The sequence below is a fragment of the Monopterus albus genome, unplaced genomic scaffold, assembly GCF_001952655.1.
Source record: "Monopterus albus unplaced genomic scaffold, M_albus_1.0 scaffold158.1, whole genome shotgun sequence".
NCBI lineage: Eukaryota > Metazoa > Chordata > Actinopteri > Synbranchiformes > Synbranchidae > Monopterus > Monopterus albus.
Window position 1 is genome coordinate 238,330 of NW_018128038.1, and position 22,004 is coordinate 260,333.

Here is a 22,004-nt window from a genome sequence, read left to right on the forward strand (position 1 = left end):
AAAAAAAAAAAAAACTATTTATAAAAGAGATAATGATAATGCTCTATGGGAGTCCAGCCAGCAGATGAGGAGCCAGGGCAGTGCCAGACACATTAGATGCCTGGCTGCTAAGCCTTTATGTTCACCAGCTAGTCACTAACTTGGTTGTCTGCTATTTAGTGCTTACAGTGTACAATGGGTTTTTAGAGCTATCTACTACATCAAGAAACACTGCTCATGCAAAAACCGAGACCAAAACAGCAAAGTTGTGGGCAGAAAAATACATCATAAATAATACACCGATGATATGGTACTTCTTTAATGTGATGTCTTTGTTAATGAGACAGGATAACACTGTAAGGAATCATTATAAACTGCAAGCCATGAAGAAAGGTGTTTCCTGGGAATTCTCCATCTCATGAGGTCTTAAACTTGTGTATGAGCATATGCATGTGTTCGGAGAATGAAGAGTTTAAAATTAATCTTCTTGATACCTCTCTCTGTTTGCTTACCTACAGTGCAGCGCTGCAGCTTTAAGAAAAGGTACAACTGCTGCTATAAAGTTACCACCTTTATACTTAGAATTCTTACACTATAAGAGGAAATCTCACATTCTCAAGCACAGATAATTGTATAAAGATTAAAAATTCTCCCTCCAGACCATTTTACAAGAGTTAAGCTGATTAGTTGATAGGGCATGTGGGTGTGTCTGTGATTTTACAGTATTCCCTCATGCAGTTCTGAAGGGTCCTTATTATCACTAATTAAGTTTCTACTGTACCTAAAATCTAAAGTTGGTGCACTTTCATATAATAAGCTATAATTATAGATTACACATCACAGAGAGAACAAATTCATCTAGAGGACCAACAGTGAAATTTTAAAGAACTTATCAGCATCCAGCAGCTTGACAAGCTCTGACATACTGTAATACAAAGTGTAGAAGAAGACAGGATCACATGCGAGGTGGGTGTGTGACTGACAGAAAGGGTACAAATAGGGAACAAGAAGCTAATCCTGTTTAACTAACTAAAAATCCTCAAACATTTCATTATAACAGACATGTGTGGGTTGTCATTTCTGAAAACACTCTCCTTCTCTGCCTCTATTTGACACAGATAAAACATGTACAAGCTCTTTCGTTCCGACACTTGTATATCATGATTACCTCTGTGTATGTCTCAGAGAAAGCTGGCCACAAGAGGTCCAGCTGTATGCTGTCAGTGTATATATGAGAGAGAAAGTCAGAAAGCCAGAGAAAGGGAGGCCTTTGTCGCTCCACAGGACCTTCACACTGCACCACTTCACTCTGAGTGGCTCTTAAACCACAAGCACTAAAAGCACATGCACACTGAGATCACACCAGGTAAGCCTTACTCAGCTGTACTTGTCATAGAGGCCGTGGGCAATGTTGTCACCATTAAATTACATACTACCCACTACTTGTTCCAGTTTCAGAATCTTCACATTAAAATTCAATAAAACATAAGGGAACGTTTTCTGGATGTTTCCCTTCGCTTCAACAACAACTGCTGAGGCAGCTCTGTCCAGTTTGTTAATGGCTGACTCAAACGTATGTAAGCTGTTCTCGCTCCTACTTTATGAAGCACATGCAGCAGACAAAGTCTGAATTCTACTGGTCTTTTTAGAACAAAAGCACAGGTGTTACTAATGGCATTAACAATGACTCTGTTCCATTCAAGGGTCCTAGTGAGCCATGACAGTGGGACAGTGAGCATGAACAATACCAGGACCCTACAACTGAAGCTACCAAATTGAATTTTGCAAGTATTCATTTTATTATTTGCACTTGTGCTTTTCCTAAAAAGGCCAGTTGCTGCTGCTGATGTGAATCTCTCTTCAACTAAATCTGCTCTCATCACACTGTAGTTTTCAATGAATAAATAGTCTGAATCCATACCTGGGAAAACAGGTATAACAGACTACATTACAAGCGAGTGCGTTCCATTTAGGGCCCTGACACTTTGCATGCTGGCTCATAGGACACTTGATGAAACTAAGTTACTACATTTGTTTTACTTGTGCCTTTCCTGCTGTAACAAGTCAATGTCTGCTGTGAAAAAGGTTTACTGCTACAACAACCAATGACATGTAAACAATAATTCAACCAACCAAATCAGCCAAAATTAAAAACAAACAGAAGGAAAATGAATGGATTGATCACACACAAAAGTTAACACAATTTATAACTAACAGGCCTCATAGGAAAGTGCCTTTAAATGCTGTATGCTGGGGAAAGTTCTTGTACAGATGATACAAGGTTCAATACTGATACTTCAGGTCAATTGGCCTCTCATAGCTGTTGTAGAAAAAGTCCTGGTCTGCAAATCATGTATCATACCGGCACCAGTGTCTAACAGTTTGAAATGGTACTCAGCCCTAACCCATACTGTCATCTCAGCAGATAATGTTTTATAAACTATAACCATAAATTACATCCACATATTACAGTAACACTCTGGCATCTCCTTTTCTCATGACAGAAACTCACCCACAACATCCAGTCTCATGACACAAATGTAAGGCACTCAGTGAAAGCTAAATACTGCGACTGTTACATGATAGGAGCGAAACAGAGTGACACCATGAGTCAGTGGTGGAAGTGGGTGACGACAGTGCATGAGTGCCAACAAGGAGCTTTTATGACATGACACTGGCAACTGCATCACTTTCCATTTATTAGATGCATTTTATTAATAACAGCAGCTTCTCTGTAGTCCTGCACAACTATAGCATGTTCATGAGATAGCAGTAATGTCTGCCTCCAAACTGTCATAACATGCATATTAGACATCCCACCTTCTCTATTAGATTGCATTTCTAATTTAAAACTTCCTTATTTTATTTATTTTTCTTCCACATTCAGGACATTTTTGCTTCAAACTTAGTTTTTCCTGGGTACGAGTGTGAAAACCAAATGTAGGAGCTCAACTTCCTCCACCCATCCCGTCTTTGCCATTTCCTAATAAGCACTGATTTGGTGACTTGAAGATCAAAAGACATCTGTATGTTCAGGTCAGAAGTGTGTAGATTAAAGTGCAAATTGCTGGTTAGCAACCCCAGGGAACTGATGTGCAAGAAATTTATATACCCCTATATACTAGGGGTGGAATGGTTCAAGTAAAAAGTTCGTTTTTCATGGTTCGGGACATGCTTGTATTATTCAGCTCGTAGACATTGAGACATACGTAAAATATCTAAAAGCCTCACAGCAATAACCAGTGAAACTTAGCTGGCAGGGAAGTACTGTCCAGAGCCGCTGTCAGTCTTTAAGTTTTGCTCTACTATGTATTTACTGAGAATTCACACTGAAAGCAAGACATGAGAGGCATCACAACAGCTGTCTGATACTTATTTCTGCCCTTATGTTTCATAAAGCATATACAATATATGTATATAGTATATGCTCACATTAGTAAAATGAATGAATGTAATGACTTGGGCTTCACTTACATAGGTATCGCTACAACCATATGCATCTTTACAGCTTCAGGTCTATGCTTTTCAAATGACCAACCTAGTGTGCAGTAGACAGTGTAGAGCACACAAGCTGCTGCTGTGGTACAGACAGAGGGGTTAATCACGGTGCATCACACTGAACATGTGATACCCTAAGCTGTATTTCTATTAGTTATCAAGCACACACACCAGGACAAGTCCATTGGCAAGTGGCTCCAATCCCTAAAATAAAGTGCCAACAAGTCATTAAATGCTTATAACAGTTACTAATTTTGCTGATCAATTACTGTCAGGCACTAGTTTATATACCAGTGATTTACTAAGACTGTAGATGGAACCAACATGCTCATTTTCTTTAAAATAAAGTCTTTAAATAATTTTAAAATAAAATTTTTTTTTCCATCATCTTTGCTCTACAGTATATTGTTTATAAAACTGTTAGAGTATTGAATTCTCTTTATGATTGTGTACATTTTTCACCTGTATTATGTTCTATGTCATCTTATTTTATTGTTATAGCCTGTAAAGCACTTTGTAGCTTAGCCATTGAAAAGTGTTGCACAATTATTACACAATTCAGCACTACAACTATTGTTATATTCTAATTTAGTGTATAATGCAACACAGTTATCAATTAAACTTATGGACATTTAGTTATATAATGTTTCATTATTTTGTCAAAGGTAGAAACAACAGTTTATTTTGTAATGAATTTATGGAGAATAAACAATAAGAGTATTGATATGCAGTGTCATATTATTATTGTTGTTGATTAAAAAAAAAAAAAAGTTTTATAACCAGATACTTGTTTACCCCCAACTAGTCATGCAGGTAAGTTAATGGGAATTAGAGACTCAATAACTGCACAAAGTAAATGTGACTGAGCCGCTTTCTCTCAGTAAACATGCAAGGAGACACCCTTAAGAATGCCCACATGTGTGTATGGCCAGAGTTTATACAGAAATGGTATAATTGGCGGTGAATACTCTAATTACTCCAGTGGCGAAGCCAATGATCGGAGGTCCGAGCTATTATCTGAGCCCTGTTGCTCCCATGATATCTCCTTTCCTGTTCATACATAGAACGAGAGTTAACAAAACACCCTGACCTCTCACAGTGTGATGGGCTCTCCAGACAAGCAGGCACTAATGACAGATGGCGGAGGTCAAACCAGAGTACCAAGCATCGATATTTTAAAACCACAGGTGAAAAAGATATCCAGCTGCTTTCATAACAGTCTAACTGAACGCATGAAACAGATGAGAAATGTCCCACAGAGACCTAAGAAGAATGATCAGAGATGGAGATTCTAAGGGCGGTCAGCAGAAGTGTGGTGTCTCAGCGAACTGTGTATTACTTATGGTGAGGGTGCGGTGTCTTTTTCTATGTGTGTGCTTGCCTGAGTAAGGTATAATAAATCTGGGAGAGCAGATAGTGTAGCCTTGAGCTTGAAGAATGAAGGTAATAAAGCATAAGAATAGGCACCCAGTTTTGACAGAGGCACCACGGAGGCAGATCTCCCCATTCCTCGACCTGTGCTGAACCTGAATTTGACTCACTTTCTCCACACACACACACACACACACACACACACACACACACCAGAACCTGCACAAACACACAGCTCCAGGACTGCAGCATGTCAGCAGACACACACAGGAGAAACAGTTGCAGTTAATGGGGTGATGAGCTGAGGGCAAGACCTACATTACAACCTGGGCTCTTTGCCTGGCATACACCTTGTTATTCTGTTGAACGGACTATAGACAGAGAAAAGACAAAAACCAGGAGCACAGTGTGATATCTGTTGGTTTGCCCAGCCTGGTGAAGATGAGGGCTTACCTTTTGCCAAGAGACACTGACTCATAATCATAACAACTTACAGTCGTTAATTTAAATTAGCCTTTTAAATTGAGGAAAAGAATCACTCATAAAACAACTTAGCAAAAGATCTGAGTGATGAGTTGCATGTGCAGCAGCTAGGGATGTAACAATACCAAGAATTCAGAGTGGGATATTGCCACAAATTTAAAAAAGTCCACAATACAATGTTTTTCACAATATTGATAAAGGATGAAAAAATGCCCTTTGCATACACGTCAGCATTTTTTTATGAAAAAAAAGAAACAAACAAACAAAAACATAGCTCCATCAAAAGTTATAAAAATCCTTTGAAATTTAAACACGCATATGTAAGCTGGCAATGTCGATCATCAGACCAAATTTAATCTGGATCTGATCCAAATTCTGGATCTGACGGCCATTTAAAGTCAACGCTAAAAACACAATTTAACACATTTTCTGCCATAACGTGGCCAATAATGAAGATGGAATCCTGAAATTCTCACGTAAGATGCACAGTGTAACTGCCTATCATAGTCTAAAAGAAGCTCCAGATATGATCCAGGTCAAGGATTTTAGGACATTTTGTAAATGGTAAATGGTAAATGGACTGTATTTTATATAGCGCTTTCTCACAGTGTGTTGCACTGGCCAAAGCGCTTTACAGAGATGATACACCATTCACCCATTCACACACAACATTCACACACTGATGACGACAAGCTGCCATGCACCGGCGCTAGTCAAGCCACCAGGAGGTGTCAGCGAATGTTATGCCTTGGCAGAGGTACATGTGCTCTGAGTGCTTGTGTTTGATTTGCAATTGTACAAATAGTTCAGTCCTTCAGTGACAATTTTTTCCACATCACTTCTAGGGTTGGTCCCCACCAGTGTCTGCTCCAAGTATGCTGATGAGCCAACCAGCCATTTGTCTGTAACCCTGCAAACCAGCATAGACACACACAGAAGAAAACAACATAACCTCCTTTGTGTTTGGTGGCTGTGCCAACTAGTGGCCCAGAACAAAGAGAAGAAAATGCCAAACTAGGATGAGCCAGAAAGATGAGATTTGTGCTTTACTAAAGGTGTTTTTCAAGAAAAAAAAAGGCTTAAAGAGTAGTTACTAAGTGGTTGGTTTTGTGTATGTGTGTCTGGGTTGTTTGCCTATCAACGTTAAAATGTGGCACACAGCCGTATCTCGACTGTCAGATGTATCACGATTGTCTCAGTTCTAAACGGGGCTAGTATTGCCTTCGTCCAGCAGTATTTGCTAACTGTTTATCGGTTACGCTTCTGCTTCTTGAAACAGGAAAACTGAAATGCTGCCATACAACAGTTGACAATAGAGTACCTGCTATGTTGGTTTCAAACACAGTTATACTACTAAAATATCCATATTCAATATCTGGACAGATACAGTCACATTCCTTCGATGATATTGAGACATTCTTATCGCAATATTGTCATATTACAAATATTGTTACATTCTCCATCAGTAGCACACATAGTTGTCTCTCACTTTCTCTCTCCTTCAGAGATCAGAACAGCAGAGGACACAGAGGACTAAACAGGACACAGGTGATAATTGTGTGTTGGATTCTGACAAAATGCGCTAGCTGTGGACGGATGAAAAGGTTTAGCTCAATCTCCTGCTGTCATCCCCTTCTCATCTCCCTCGTTTCACCTCTTCCACTTGTCTGCTCAATCCATCTGTGCAATCTGCTAATACAAATGCATCTCAAGCAGAAATAATCCAGAGATGAAATCATCATCTCTCCTCAACACTGAGGCAATTATCTGTCTGCAACTGGTTTTAAGTCTTTAAACATGCCACCATGACAGAAATCACAGCCTGAGCCAAATCAGCATTTATCATGACGGCAGCAGCTTAGTTTGACCTTGGGAATATCAGTGGAGAATTATTGCTCCTCATGAACTAGTTATGATAAACCTTTGATGTCTGATAAAAAAACACACAGGGTGAATTATGGGATGCCATCCTTATTGTTCAATCTCCCTAAGACTGTGCAGCCACCCTCTTCTCTCAGGGTAATTGCCTCTGTATCACAGTACAGGCAGAGATCAGCCTCAGCTACTATCGTTTAAAAGGAAGTCAAAGATGCAAATTTTAGTTAAACCACAACATGAAATGGAAGTTTAGCAATGTTACATAATGCTTTAATTTATCCTAAATCCATTTTTATATGTATTGTAACAGTATGTCAATGCTGTTACTATACTTCTGGAAATAAATTCTGTTTCTGTTAGCCTTCATTAATGTTTTTGTTTGTTTTTTTACTGATGCCATAACCTTACTGAGAGACTTGAAAAGCACTGATTAAATGTATTAATATCTGCAGGAATTATGTCTTTGACACATGAAGACCCATCTCAGTGAGAGCAAGTTAGTTGCTGTTCACATAAAAGACACTGTACCTGTACATCTGTAATACCAGCAGAAGATGGTTCATGTCACAAATAAGAACTGACTACAAATCACACACAGATTTTGTTGTGGCTGCCTCTGGAATGGTTAGCCCTAACTCAGCTCCGGCTTTACTGATATTCATAATACAGCCACAGAGGGACAAAACATCTTTACCAGCCATCAGCACTCACACTACTGGATCTCCACTAGAGCACATTACAAAACATCGCTCCGTAATACATCCCAAACCTGAACACTGTCTGCAGTGTGCATCCTCCACAGGCCTGTTTGACATGCACATGCTTTATATTTCTGTGTTTGTGCATCTTTCTTTGATGTACATCTGTGTGCAAGTCAGTAGAGCACATAGCTTCCCGCAGTTTGTATTCTGCAGGTCCATGTGCAGGTTTGTGTGCTCGGCTTACTGGCAGTGACTGACAGATGGAGAGAGTGAGTGAGCAGAGCAGAAGCCAGAAAGGGAGAGAGACAGCAATTTGTTAAAATGGCCACAGAGAATAGATGGAAATGATGAAAGAAAGTACAGTCCACTTACAAAAGGCTTTACTTCTTTTCTTTCTTGTCTTTACATTGAACATTTTCCACTACTCCAGATTTAATGGATTTCTGTCCTAGGAGGGAAGCCAAAGGTCCTACAGTGGTATTACAAAGGACTCACAATATAGGTTTTAAAAAGAAACATTTCAGGATTTGATGTGTCAAGTGTCTGATGTGCTTGAGCAACAGAACGACTCAGTAGATAGAAACACTGGCACTGTATGTATTTTACCCAGTAAAAACCTATTTATTTTAAACTGGGGTTTTCTTTTAATGATTTAATCAGTGCTTGATTTAACACAACAGTGGTATTACAGTATATTATTGTGAGTAATTTTAAATATGGCTACTTCATTTCTGAGAAATCAATTTTTCTGTCACTTTGGGATAACAGATGACTAAACACCAGACACCCATGAGCCTCAGCTGCTGTTGCTATGGAGAAGAAGCCAGTCACACACATGACTCTAAGCTGTAGCAACAGTGCCTCATTGCAACAAAAAACTGCAGCAACCACCACTGAAAACTGACCCAGAGTCCAAAAGTGAACTGATTTAAACTGCAGATTTCTTTAACAGTTTCTACAAAGCATGACCTTCAGTTTCAGCTTGACATTTGGAGTGCAAACTAAATTTTAAGCTTTGTGATTCTTACCAAAATGCCAGTTTGGATTACTCATAGATCACTTCTATCAACAGTTTCCTAGTTACACTGGCTAGGAGTCTTCAGCCAAGAACAGGTCATCATCTTTGCATTGATCATTCAACCAGGAGAGGCTTGAGGTGCTCCAACTATCACTCACCTAATATTGTATAAAGCTTCCCTTTAAATTCCTTCAGTTTACAGGACAGTGTTTTCTTTCAGTGTGAAGCCTGATGTATAAATTCTGAACTCCTGCATTGCGCACCATATGAAGGTTTCAATCTTGGGACCAAAAAGTGCACATACTAAAGCAGATCTCAATCGACTGTACTCACAAAAAGGTGACAATGTTCTCTTGTTAAATTATTCAAACTCAGGAACCCTTGTCAGTATCAACTTCCAATCACATATGTCCAGCAGATAGGAGTACATGTTGAATACCCACTATGACTGTCATTTATACTCTGAATCAACACCATATCAAATAAGTACATGCATACAGTAGCTTAAAACATACAGCCCACCACAGAGCTCAGGCTGACTCTCGTCGTTTCCTTCACACCTACTCCCACATTTGCAACACTTTTTTTTTAATTATTCTTCTGGTTTATGCACCTCTCTCAAGATGTTAAAACAGAGACAGACAGCAGATGGTGTGGAGGAACAAGGCATTTGTGTGTGTGTGTGTGTGTGTGTGTGTGTGATTAGGACTGTGTGTGGAGTAAGACAGCTCCACAGTATCAGATGACCATTAGGGCTCCTCTCAGGTTGTCCGAAACATAAGAGACATCTAAGCCGGCTAACAGAACACTGCTGGTCATCACTGTGTGTTGTTAAAGGATATTAATGCAGTTTGACGAACAAGAGAGGATTTAGGGCTCCATTGGTGGCCGCTATCCCAATATGGTACTGATTAAAAATAGGCAATTACAAAGATCTGCCACACAACTCTGTTGCTCTCCTCTGTGGACTCATGGGGATATTACTCCCCTCCTGCTCTGGTGACTCACACATAAGTCTTCATAACCTCCTAGGAAGTCCTTTTCTCAGGAGAAGATTAATTGTACATTCTTGTGCACAATGTAACTCTATTAAATTCCTCCTGTTCTGCCTCCTCCAATGAACAGTCCTTAAATGGCTACTTACATCAGGTAGTGAAAGAGAATTTGCCTGAATGTGTCTAATTATGTATGTATCTACTATAGAGCAGTGAAATGTACAAACCACAAAGAAAATGACAAAACTTCAATTATACCAACACAAAAGGTTTCCAGCAGCTTTTACAATACCCAAGTTACAGTACTGTGCAAAGGTCTTAGGCCACCATTAAATTTGTTGTTTTAGCAATGTTATGATGACTATATACACTTTAATAGTCACACCTGTACAATTATATGTACTTCAATGCAAATCTTCTGCCTCAACATCTGTATTTATGAAGCTCAGAATGTGTCCTTTTTTGGTGAAATTGTCATGTCAAATGTAAAAATTCAATTCTATGTTTATTATTGAGGTCATAGTTAAAGGTGGTGTTGTACTGGTTACATTATAGGGAGGACAAAAATAATAAATAATAGTGTCAAATAAGATCCCACTACTGCCACATTTTTATAAAATATGCAAACCTCTTCTTTTTTTTTTAAGAAAACACCTCTGCTGCATTATGTGCTACACAACACTTGCCAAGCCTATCTAGAAATGATTACATGATCACCATCAATACTGGGCTCATTTTAAATACCAGTCAAAACCTATTTTGAATCATGATCAAGCCTATAACGCTGAACACTTTCCTGTAGCATTTTTATGGCAGAGCCATAAAAAAAAAAAACCCTTCCCACATTATCAGAAAAATATTACACTTTTAGGAATATCACACAGCAAAGAGCATATATCAAATGAGTAATGTGACTACTTACACCATTATTTAGTAACTAAACTGATAATGAAATGACACATCAGCGTCTTTCTGACTCAGCTCAAGAAGTGGCTGATTGATCACATGTTCAGAAAAGTAGTAAGACAACAGGTCTATCAGGCACAAGAAAAAGCAACACACAAGCAGGAGCGTAAGAAGCAGCATATAAACAAATATAAAATAACAAACCATATCATTTGAATCTCTATATTTTAAGTCATTCCATTTTTTGTATGACCTCTGTGCATCTCACAAACCCATCTGCACTAAGATGAAAAAAAATATTTATGTATACAGATTTTTTTTAGGAGGAATTACTGCTACTAAAACACAACAATTACCTTATTTCCACTGTGATGACATGTTACTTAGCTGAGGTCATGGGGACAGCCTCACAACATTTATCCATCCACAACAATGCTAAATGCAAGCATTCCCAGCTACAGTAAGTGAGGTAGGTCAAGGCTTTTTTTAATTTCACATCCAAATAGGCAGTTTAAATAACAGGGTTATGTTTGACTTTCCTAAAATCCGACTGATAATTTGTGTTTCAGAGTCCCTGTAGAAAGTTATTCAAAACTATTTTAACAAAAAAAAAAAAAAGAACTTTCCTTTAATAATGAAACTGTCATCCCAGAAGCAGAGAAAAACCTGGAAAATTTCAAGAACTCTCAAAGTTACTGATGGAGCTGGCTCTCCTAAGGGCCACCACAGGAAAGGAAGCCCCAGCATTACTTCTGCTGTACTTAGAGCTACCAGCTTCACAGATCATCAGTAACGGTACATCAGGTTAGAGCCCACATCAGTGCTTCACAGAGTTCAACATTAACTGTTGGAGGAGACTTTATGGTGGAACTGCTGCAAAGAGACCACTTCTGAGGAAGACTGAGGGAATTTACAATGTAGACAGCAATAAAAACAACGCAAACTAAAGGAGAAGGTGTCCAAATTTCTGACTGGTACTGTGGACTACATCAGTGACAGTAGACCAAGTTGCAACAACAACACTGCACACTACAATCTCCAAAATGAATATAATGCTGAATCAACACACCTCTACAACAAAATCTGAACACTATAACCTTTATGAAGTTAGGCTTTACTACAGACTCCATTAGTTTTAACAAGGAGTACTAATAAACCACTGGATGTGTTTATCACAGACATTTCAGTTTACTACACATTCAAACAGCTTTATTTTCACACGAAATGCGATTATGGTATTACCACAGGCCATAAATAATAAAATCTGATGCCTTCAAACTCAAAGCACCCCACTGACTCACAGAATCCTGCAAGTTATTTCCTGTCTGCAGACAGAAGTGACCAGAAATGGTTCAGCTCATTGACCGGTTATTAATGGCTGCTTCCGGAGACCAGGTGATGGATTGAGGACACGTTCACTATGAATTGAAGCATTTGGCAGCTCCAGTGTAAAGCAATTAGACTGTTACAGTGGAGTCACTTTGGCAGCAAATCTGTCTAAGGGACCCCAGGTGGGCCAACCAGAGGAGAATAAAAATGCTGCCTTAAGATGGGCAAAATTATGAACTATCAGACCCACAAAGAGTGGGAGGTGGAGAGAGATTCTTGATTTAGTGCCATGAACAGCTAACAGGGCAGTGTGTTTCAGTGCACATTTGGGAGCTTAACCTGTATACAGATTGGGTCATGACTGATGAAAATGGTGAGTAAGGAAAAAGGCAAAAACTATCATCATGTCTGAAGGTGAGAATGTATTTTTACAAACAAAAATATTATAAAAGGATAGAGGAGAAGACAGAAAATGGCTGGATAAAATAACTGTGAAAGATCATAGCTTTAAAATATTGCAAACAACATTATCTCCTGAAATTACAAGAAACTCAGCACGTTTCCATTATCTCCCACTCACTCGTCTCCACCAAGCTTCCAACAGCAGTAAACATTTCAGTATTCACCAGCAGAGCATGCCACAACACAATGAGAGTCAGAATTGGGCCCCATCCACCTAATTAAAGCTATTTATAAATATTTCACATGATAATTACCGAGAGGAATAAAGATAAGGCACTTCACTAAACCTTGAGCTACTTCATTTGCTCAAAGAGCTGCACAATATTGTTGAAATCATATAACTATTTTTCATTATCAATATTTCTCATAATATGGCAATGCGAGCCAAACTCATGTTGTGATCAGTAATCACATGATCAACCAGTTGCTATGCATTACAGACAAAGTGTTTTTGCTGTCCTGTCCATCCATTTTGTTTCTGTTTCATATCTCTCCATTTTCTTTCCCTTGTGTCAGCTGCTTGTACTCCAGCCAAAGTACTAATTTAAAGCTTCGGAGACTTGCACTGCTCCTAAGGCAGTGCTTGATCCAATAGCCAATGTTGTGCCAAAGATTGTTTTGATGTGCTCCCCTTTATTTTAACCTGAGCGCCAACCAGTTGACTTCTGAGGTGCTTTACCTGACCTCTGATCTTACCTTAACCCCAACCAGTTCTCTCTGCTACAACCTAACCCCATTTGAGGCACTACTGGAAACACTGTTAGCAGGAGGGAAACTATGTGCAGGGGGATCGGACTTTGACACAAGACCGGTTGCATTTTGGAGTCAAATAAAAAATAAACTCAAACTACAAATCACATGTCACTTCTGTGGTTTTTGGTAGATATTATCACACTGAAGTGTGTACAAGTGGTCATTTTTCTGGTAAGTTTGCTTTTAATAGGTTATGTGTTGACAAAGAAAGAGGTATTTCAGTTGATTTGATAGCTTTGATTGGCGGTTCAGTGCTGTCACTCTGCTTCTGGTCACTGCTACTCAGAATGTGGTTGCCAAAAAGCTGCATGAGGACAGGTTTAATGAAATACACACAGCAGTATGTTTTGTGAAAGCCCTAAAATCAGCAGAGTGTCCAATTCAATAAAATGCTACCCTGAAACCCTAACACCTCTGCTTTAAGTATATCTACCTGAGCTAACCAAAACACTTCCATTCTTTTCTCAGAGAGAACATGTTGTCTTAAACGTAGTGATAGTGATGTAGGCAGGAGAACGTCCAGGTTATGATTTAAAAATGAAGACCTGCAGGTCAGGAAGAATTAATGTAGCACTAACAGTGATTCACTGAAGGTTGAGGTTAATTTATTATAGGACTGTTGGAAACCTCCCAACATTCTGTGTGAATATGGTAGTTCTAATATGGCCACAAATCATAAATGGAGACGTTGTTTCGGGTAAAGTCATATTTAGGGATTTCTTCTGGTTCTTTTTTTTAGCTTTTGGCTAACATGATATCCAGTAAGTAATAGCAACGGAAATTGTCTCACACCACAGCACCACAGGAGCGGATCAATGCAGTTGATGGAAATGTTCTTCTGTCCATGAGACAGAGAGCTCACGCTGCCAAAAAAGTAAGAGGAATAAGGAGAAGTGCTGATTGTCTAAATGTCAGACATGACCTGTTCCATACTCAAACAGCCACAGAGAGTCTGGAAGCTGGCCAGGACAAGCTGGTGGCCAAGTAACTGCTGGCCAATTGAGCAGTTGGGTGCTAAGTGTCTAACTCAAGGGTACCACAAGGGGAATTTTTTAAGTAGTGCCCGTTCACTTTGTTTAATCAGTTTCCCACCTGGTCCAGCACTTCAGTCTGCCCTGCTCCATTACTGTTGTCCACACAGAATAATCAGCATTTTAATAGTCCCAGTGTCCAGTTCAATATTAAAGATATAGTGCTTGCTTTTGTTGTAATGCCAACAAATCAACACTGTTCCAAACCACCACTGAGCTGGGAGGAAATTTTGAAATTTGGGGAATAATTAAATTAATTTTAGTAATTAGGAAGTGTAATTTTGGTATAATTAAATGACTTTTCAAAATAAATGATTCACACTTAATATTGCACTAATATAAAAATCATAATATCGTTACTGGCTTCAGCCACACAAAGATCACTGCGGCTGTCAGCCGTACATTACAGAGCTCGAAACACTGGCTGAAAGGAATAAAACATTATAAATCAACCAAGTGACTTTGTTGATCGACATTCAAAACAAACAGAGAAGAATCTGCCATTATGTAAACTATACATTTATACTGTTGAAGGAAACACTGCACAGTCTGCCTATATACCACCTTAGATGGTGTTCCTGTTCTACGAAAATGTGTATTCTGAGAAATTATACGATAGGAAAACTAGAACCAGTTTAAAAAAAAAGTCATATAGAAACTAATTACATGAAACCAGATGAAATAAATGAGAACCTTGAGATGCCACTGAACTGTGATTACTGTATGTACCTCAATAAAACTGAACTATTAAATTACGACATTAATAAAATGCACGTCTTACATTATGCTGAAAAATTCCCTTGACTAAATTTACACTGGAGTACCTTGCATTATTTTCTTATTGCTGTTATAATTATACTTTAAATGACACTATCTGGGAAAAAGTTATTAAGCCCTGTTGAAATTGTGTCTACTGTTCTGTTTCTTGTTGACTTTTTGTCTTTGAAGCATTGAACATCTGCAGAGCCCCTGAGGGGCCATGTGGCAGAAGAAAAATACTGTACTTAGGTGAGAATCTGTGCACACAAATTACTAAACTGGATGGGGTGTAGCCTATCATCCTATGTCATACAATAAGACATCCTCCAAACAGTACAGCGTGGCAGCTCCTCTAAACCACATTATCTGCACACGATGAGTGAAGTAGCCTACGCACAACAACAAAGGGACATGACAGAACACTGAGAACCTGACAGCTGTGCTGGAGAACACAATCCCTCCCCAGGCATACAGAGACGACTAATTAGTTTAACTCCTCCAAACACACTACAGTATTAATCATGAGTCAATGGTTTATGGACTTATGAGCATGAAATAGGCTCTGGTTTCACAAACTGTGTGCTTAGTTTAGTAATTTGTTTGCATGGTTTAGCAATCCGTGCACACAGTTCACTAATCTGGATGCGTCCCACAAGCTTCTTACAATAAGTTGCTGGAATTTTAACCCATTCCTCCACAACAGACCTGGTGGAACTGAGTCAGGTTTGTAGTTCTCCTTGTTCACACAGGGGTGTGTGTGTGTGAGGGGGGGTTATTGACTTGTTTAGGCCATATTTAGGAAGGTTTGTTGAGCATGCATAATTTTTTTTTTTTTTTTTTTTTTTTTTTTTTTTTTTTTTTTTTTAACAATGCCCTGCTTCACATTCAGTGTCACGCTGCAGCAGGAAACTCACCAGAAGACCGCAAATCACCCAGTGTTTTCTATTTTTCAGGGTTGAGTGTCTTACTCAAGGGTATGGCAGCAGTAGCTGCTGAGCACCGGGATTAAGGAGAGAACACAAATAATTCACCTGCTGTGATTTCATGAGCACATTAGTGCCATTTGCTGCAGAGCGGTCTAACCTTCAGGGCACCTTTAGGCAACAATCAACGCCGTGTTTACAGAACTCTGCACTTCAAACTTATTTGGTTACTTTGTAGGCAACTGCGGCTCGATGTTATTAGACATGGACGGACGTACCAAAGTGTGTAAACATGGGCCCAGAGGCCAGGCCTAAAGGCACTGTACCTCATTTATTGCAGGCTGCTGACTGCAGTGCTTACTCAGCTAGAGCAGGTTATAAGTTCAATGAGTCTTGACATCCCAACCCTCAGATGCTCAGTGGCAACTGCTGCTGCACTGGATGAAACACCAGAGCCAAGAACATCACACCAATTTGCCAGCATATACATTGAATTTATATACCTATCCTAAAAAAAAGGCCTCCTTGTTTTTCTAAACATGTTTTTGGAAAAATGTTTTTGAAAAGATGAAACATTGTCAGACTAGTCCACTTGGGAAAGTTTCAGTAAGATAAGAGAGTGCTTGTCCTTGAAGCCTCTAAAAGTGAAATGTAAAATATTTCCATTAAGGCAGAATGTAAATCCCACATTTTTGTAATTTATCTATCAGTCACACACTCAAACTTTTTCCTGTCATTCTCTTGTAGAGGTCAGAGTGGATTGTTGGCATTTTCAGCTTTTTTGCTCATCATGACTTTCTGTAAGAGCAGTAATTCTTGGCAGCTTGACAGATGATTCAGTCCCTGGTCTGTCTTTGCAGTAAACACTCCAGGAGATGCTTTCAACTCATTTTCACTAGTCAGGAGTTTATTTTGGCAGCAAAACATGTTACAGAAGCAGGAAGAAACTCTTGTAGGTTAGACTAACTAACACTTCCATGCATAGAATTTGTTAAAGTTTTTCTAACAGGTACAGTTGAAGTCAGAAGTTTACATACACTTAGGTTGAAGTCATTAAAACTGATTTTTTTTTTCTTTTTTTAAACCACTCCACAGATGTCATGTTAACAAAATCTCATTTTGGCAAGTCGGTTATGTACTTTATGCATGACACAAGTAACAGTTGTTTATAGACTATTTCACTTACAACTCACGTTACCATAATTCCAGTGGGTCAGAAGTTTAGCAAAGACCTCCACCAGTCTGGTTCATCCTTGGGAGCAATTTCTAAATGCCCAAAAAGGTACCACGTTCACCTGTATAAACAATACTACACAAGTATAAACACCACGGGACAACGCAGCCATCATACCGCTCAGGAAGGAGCAAATATGATTTATCATTAAACAGATAATCAAATCAATCCCAGATCAACAGCAAAGGACCTTGTGAAGACACCAGAGGAACCACGTATCAAAGTATCTACATCCACAGTAAAATAAGTCCAATATCGAGACAACCTGAAAGGCTGCTCAGCAAGGAAGAAGACACTGCTCCAAGACGCCATAAATAAGGCAGACTACAGTTTGCAGTTGCACACAAGGACAAAGCTCTGACTTTTTGGAGAAATGTCCTCTGGTCTGATGAAACAAAAATTCAATTGTTTGGCCACAGTGACTATTGTTATGTCTGGAGGAAAAAGGGGGATGGTTGCAAGTCGAAGAACACCATCTCAGCCATGAAGCACGGAGGTGGCAGCATCATATTGTGGGGGTGTGTTGCTGCAGGAGGGACTGGGGCACTTCACAAAATAGATGGCATCCTGAGGAAAGAAGATGATGTGGATATATTGAAGCAACATCTCAGGAAGTTAAAGCTTGGTCACAAATGGGTCTTCCAAATGGACAATGGCCCCAAGCAGACTTCCAAAGTTGTGGCAAAACGGCTTAAGGACAACAAAGTCAAGGTACTGGAGTGGCCATCACAAAGCCCCGACCTCAATCCAATAGAAAGTTTGTGGGCAGAACTGAAAAGCATGTGTGAGCAAGGAGGACTACAAACCTGACTCAGTTCCACCAGTTGTGTTGTGGAGGACTGGGCTAAAATTCCAGCAATTTATTGTAAGAAATCCCAAAATGTTTGACCCAAGTTAACAATTTAAAGTCAATGCTACCAAATACTAAGAGTGTATTTAAACCTCTGACCCATTGGGAATGTGATGAAAGAAATATTTTTCTCTACTATTATTCTGACATTTCATAAATAAAGTAGTGATCCTAACTGATCTAAAACAGGAAATGTTTATAGGATTAAAAGTCAGGAGCTGTGAAAATCTGAGGTTAAATGTATTTGGCTAAGATGTATGTAAACTTCTGGCTTCAACTGTATCCTCAGGCAACTGACTCTGAAGTGAAGGCACAGGTCTTATGTTTTTATAGGGCATGCAGGCAAAAATCAAGCAAAACAAACCTCTGTCAAATCATAGCATCAGTTCCAAGCAGTGAATCACTTAATATCGTTGTCAATTTGAACATGGTTTCTATCTGCCCCCACCATCAAATCAACACACCAACCATTAACAGTGTGCAGAGCAGCTCCAGGCCACCCAGCTCCTTTGCACGTCATTCTGCCTGGCAGCAGCCCAGGTGTCGACTCAGTGAATTTACACCAACCCAGTCTTCATCTTTTTTTAATCCCCTCACTTTCTTGCAGAAGCCCTGAGAGGCAAGTGCAAAAAAAAAATGTAATTCTGGTGATCTATTTTCTAAGTTTGATCTTTTTTTGTGTTGTTTTGTTTTTTTCCTCTCTCCTGTGTTTATGAAACCCCAAGAGGCAAGTGGAAAAAAATAAATGAAGATTCTGGTGATCCATTTTCTAAAAGGACTGGTTAAAGAAAAAAAATTTTCACTTGTGAAACAGATGTGGGGAACTGTTTTTCTTCCTTTGTGTGTGAAACTATGAAAGCACTGAGAACCAAATGCAATTAAAATTTTTAATCAGGGCTTCTGTACCTTTCTGGTCAGTATTTCTATAAGTAACTGTTGACAGAGCTTAAATCTAATTAAGGAAAGAAAAAAAAAAAGGACATGAAGACAGAAACATGTCAACCAACAAAGTCAACCCCAACTATTTTGTCTTGTGTCTACTCTCTCTCTGTAGACGTCTCTACATCCGTCTTTGTTTCTCCCTCTCACATTCCCTAGAGTTGATAACAGATTAAAAACTCGGTCACCGACAGGCTATGGTTGATACAGAGACAGAACTGGTTGCCTTAATATTTTTATGGCTTTTGTGTCTCTATCCTGTCATGTCACATTTCCTGATTGTCCACCACACTACAGAGAAGATGATAGAGAACAACAACAACAAAAAAAAACAAAAAAACAAGAGGTCTAACTGCTGACTGGACCAGGGCCAAGGCAGGCTTTTATGAAGAGGAAAGTCAGAAAGAAACATACCTACAAGTCCTTGGCTCAGCCCTCTGGGCCAAACAACAGTGCTGCTTTCACAAGCCACCCCTGAGCTCATTGTTTTATTTGGAAGAGATTTTTCTCTCTCTTTTTTTTATTTTTATTTTTGGATCACATGCACATTGTCAGTTTGATCTGTTTTTTCCAAAGTAGTTAGAGCTATTTTTTAAGTAAATTTAGTTTACCTAACTACGTTTCTCGCTCAAGTAGCTTTGCTGTAGTTTAACTTCTTCCAGGGTGAAGTAATTTATAGTTTACAAAGTTGCATATTCAATGTTGTTTCCCCAGCACTGTGTATAGCACGGAAGCTGCACAGCTTCTTTTTTGAATGAACACCAAACAGAAGTGAATCACGGCACTACAGTACCTGCTGCTGCTGGAAGTCAGCTTGATGAGTCCACTGACACTGAATCAGTCAAAGCTTTGTGAAGCTCTGGAGTCGGGTAATAGCTCTTTGGATTCATTACTATGACCCTTCTCATCGCACAGAGACATCTGATTGAACATTGAAATAAAAAAAAACTGCTTGTGGAGCTTTGAAGTTGGATACTCTCTGGGAGCAGAGTTCAGTTCTTGGCGAGGAGACTGACTCAGATGCTGTTGCTGTCATAACTAAGTTCATCAAGAGTTTATTAGAGGTGACATTTCATCTCTCAAATGTGCCAGGTTCACTGAGCTGGTTTTAAACTTGGCAGCAAATTTCAGTTTCAAAAGTAAAGAATGTTGTAACGTGTTGTGATGATTTTAGGAAAAAACTGATTACAATTCTTAAAAGACATATAGTGAATATACATTTTGAATATTTCAGTCCCATATCTGTCAAAGTTTATATTTAAATCACAGCACAGTAGCTGTTAAATCAGGACTGGGCATTACTGATTCAATTGCTATAGATTAAAATTCAGTATTTGGACTTTTCGAACAAGAAGTTAAGTGCTTTTAGAATCACCAAAAAAACTGCCTACAGTAAAAAAGGGTGGTAAAGTATAAGATGGAGGAAATCTAGCAAGACTTTTCACTCTATATAACATTATATATACGCTCATCACTGAAGATATATAATGCTTACACTGAGTGAAATATGCATGCTGTGACTTCAGGTAGAAGTACTGTAGATGTTATGTCATATATTCAAACACAATTTAAATTATAATTATGTAGGTTTGTGCAATGACTGGCTGCACAACATGACTTTGTAATGATGGACTCACTAGTAGGTCTGGCAGAGTTTAAAAGGTTAAAATGATCACAGTTCTAAAGGCCAGTCGTAACATTTAGACTAAACCCAGAAGGCAGAAACATAGCTGAACCCCAGCATTAATGACCTCCAGAAGGATTTTTATCTCTGACAAAGCTTCGCTCCTGTTGGCTGGGTGCCCGCCCTGTCCGGCTAATAACAGCAGCAGTAAAATCAGTGGAACTAGTTGTCATAGTTATAGACATGCATACAGTAGTTGTTATGAATGGCTGAGTAGTTGGAGTAGCAGCACAATCATGAAATCAGGCTTTACTGACAATGACATAAGTGGGAGAAAAGAAAATGATTTAATACTATATGTTAGAGAGGGATCTAAACACCACACATACTGTAAGCAGCATGCTTTTTATTATCCATCTTTGGTTTTACTTCCTCTTCGTTTCCAAACTGCTCATAAAACTGGCTTCCACTCTAAAAGAAACTCCACAGATGAATGACAGCTCTAAACGCAGATGGTTCATTCTGTCATATCTGATGTAGTTTGAGATCACATTCAATATGAGGTGCAGACACGTTCTACTGTGGCCTTGTAAAAGAATTTTGTTTTAGGAGCCAATTTAGATAAACTATTATGACAACACTAGGACGACCACTTCGCTTCATCATACACATTTACAAAATGAGCACATTGGAGCTATGTATCTTCCTTAAAGACACATAAAACAAGACAGACTGAGCTAACAAAGTAAAAAAGTGTTTTACAATCACAAAATAAAACAGCGCACGATGGGGGGAAAATAAAAACATGAAAATCCATTCATCTTAAAGATGGGGCCAACCTGGGGCCTGGGTGAACCAATGAACCCATATGGGATTAAGGGGTAACATACATTTTTAAATGTATCAGGGACCTTGAACCCTGAGCTGGAAAATAAATTTTACCTGAAGAAACCAGTGGGGGAAAAAAAAAAAAAAACATGTTCTCTGGTATTAGTCAAAAGCAGACCTGGGCATTTTACGGCCCCCGGGCCGCATACAGCCCTTTAGTTGACTCTGGCCAGCCCATATAAGGTTAATTGGAAATTACAAAATAAACATATTTTTTAATTTCACTTCATGCATGGACTAAAGCTACATTGCTTCCATTTTGAAGTTGTTTTTATTCACATACATAATACGTATATCAAGACGTATGCAAGATTGGATCGTTGTCACACACCCTCAAAAATGTCCGCTCATGCTAAAAGAAGAAAGGTAGATGCCGAATGCAG

General features: G+C 39.0%; 1 protein-coding gene across 8 annotated transcripts in view; it reads right to left on the reverse strand.

The window, feature by feature from the left end:
- whrna (whirlin a) overlaps window positions 1-22,004 on the reverse strand; it is a 138,484-nt gene that overhangs the window by 111,439 nt on the left and 5,041 nt on the right. The window lies entirely within an intron of this gene.